Genomic DNA, 2,560 nt, shown 5'->3' on the forward strand with positions numbered 1-2,560 from the left:
TTAAACAAGGCTGCCGGCTGTGGTGGCACACGCCTTTAATCCCAGCACTCCTGGGAGGCAGAGGCAGTCGGATCTGTGAGTTCAAGGCCAGCCTGGTCTACCTAGTGAGTTCCAGGACAGGTGGGGCTACAGGGAGACTCTGTCTCAAAAAGACCAAAAAAAAAAAAGGAGGCTGGAGAGATGGCTCAGCGGTTAAGAGCACTGACTGTCAGAGGACCGGGGTTTGATTCCCAGCACCCAGATGGTGGCTACAAACCGTCCTTAACTCCAGTTCCTGGGGATTCCAAAGCCCTCTTCTGACCTCTGAGGCATTGCATGACATGGGTGCACTCAAATACATGCAGACAATACGCTCATACACATAAAACACAAATAATAAAATGTTAGAGAAACAAAACAAAAAAACCCAAGGGGATCCAGGCATGGTTAGGCGCACAGGTCATCCCACCACTCTGCAGACTGAGGCTGGAGGATTGTATTATCCAGGTTAGCCTCAGCTGCTTTGTAAATTTGAGGCGACTGGGCTACATAAGATGTATATGAGTACATATATGCTTGCATGTATGTAAGTGCACCGTGTCATGCAATGCCCTTGGAGGTGAGAAGAGGACTTTGGATTCTCCTGGAACTGGAGTTTATGGACAGTTAGCGGCCATGTGGGTGCTGGGTTTCAAACCCTGGTCCTCTACTTTCAATGGCTGAGCTGTTTCTCCAGCCCCAGGGATTAAAGGCGGGTGCCACCACGCCCGGCCTGGGATTCTTTTTTATAAAAAATATTTTAGCTGGGCGCATGCCTTTAATCCCAGCACTTGGGAGGCAGAAGCAGGTGGATTTCTGTGAGTTCAAGGCCAGCCTGGTCTACATAGTGAATTGGTGGAAACCAAACCCCAGTCCTCTGCAAGAGTAGCCAGTGCTCTTAACCACTAAGCTGGCTCTCCAGCCTCAGAGCTACTGTGAAGATGGAGCCCTCCACTTACTGTCCTGGGATCTTGGTCTCTCCTGTCTCTACCTCACATTTTCTACTTCTGTATCTCTCCTTTTTTTCCTTCTCTCTTCTATCTCTATCTCTGTCTTTATGCCTCTGTCTCTGTATCTCTCTATCTCCCTTTCTCTCTTTTTCTCTATCTCTCTTGCCCTCCCCAAGGCTGAAGTGGACATCAACCGTGGTCACTGTGAGTTAGCCTGTCCCTCTGCACCCTATAAGATGCAGGAGGTCTTGCAGGGCACTCACTGCATGAGTTTTGTGGGGTTTTCTTGTTGTTTTTTTTTTTTCTTAGGATTCCACTCTGTTTTCCAGATTCCACTCTTTTCAAACTCACAATCCTCCTGTCTTGGCTTCTCTAATGCCAGGATGTGGGGCTGACATCCTGACTGGTGTGTGCATCATGTCAGGCTGTACATCACCTCTGATTCAGGCCTTTGAGTCCTGTGCTTCCTCTCCATGCTCCCCTCCCCTCGCCCCATCCTCCCCCATGTCCCCATCCCCAGCCTCACTGCTTAGCAATGACATGATGGTCCTCTACACAGCTCCTGACGGTGCAATGCTCCTAGCTCTGTTCAGCATCTCAGGTGACCCAGGCCTTGGCCTCCTCAGACCCTCAGCCTGGCTGTTCCTAACCCATAGTCTGTGGGAGCAGAGGAGTCTGTCCACGGAACACCCATGTGCACAGTGACCCGTCCTGGGGTATGAACAGCCCTAGGAACCTGGGCATGAAAGCCTTTGTTTGTTTATAGACAGGGTCTCTCATAGCTCAGGCTAGCTTTGAACTTGCTTTGTTTGGGTTTTTTCTTTTTTAGTTTTCTTTCTTTCTTTTTCGTTTTGTTTTATTTAGGCAAGGTCTCCCTATAGCTGAGGCTGATCTGGAACTGGAATTGAAGGACCCGACTGACAGCAGGAAGGCCATTTTAGAAAAAGAACTGTAATCAGCCATTCGATAAGCCAAGATTCTAACCCAGGTTTTGTGAAACTAGCAGTGGAAGATAGGACATTTGCAGTCGGACCACCTGCCACCACCCTGAGGCCCCTACCGGGAAGTTAGTGATAACAGCCCCTACTGGGAAGTTAACGATAACAATCAGTTTCACCCATAGCCCCCTCTGAATTTGGCAATACTGTTTCCTCATACCTTGTACCCATTGAAATGCACTAATAATAATCTTGTAACCATGCATCTGCTTCTGTACCTTGCTTCTGCTCTATAAAAAGCCCCCCCAAACTAAGCCCGGCACGCAAGTCCTGACCCGAGCGGGACTCTGCGTCCGCAGGCGCCTGTGTATGAATAAATTCCTCTTGCTTTTGCATCCCGAAACTTGGTTTTGTCCCTGTGTGTTGAGCGCGATTCTTCAATGGGAGCAAATGATGTCAGTCTAAGTCCTTCAGAAGTTTCACAGCTGAGTTATATAACCACCCATGCATCCTTGCGATATAGGCTGTTCAACCTAGGCCAATGCAGGGGGGAGCAGGCCTTAATGGGGTGGCTGGTTGAAGGCATTAAAGATACATGGTTGTCACCAAGGGAGACTAACATGATTAGCAGGGGCTGGAGGACTATAAAGGAGG

The sequence above is a fragment of the Nannospalax galili genome, unplaced genomic scaffold (assembly GCF_000622305.1).
Source record: "Nannospalax galili isolate Female #2095 unplaced genomic scaffold, S.galili_v1.0 scaffold77, whole genome shotgun sequence".
Lineage (NCBI taxonomy): Eukaryota > Metazoa > Chordata > Mammalia > Rodentia > Spalacidae > Nannospalax > Nannospalax galili.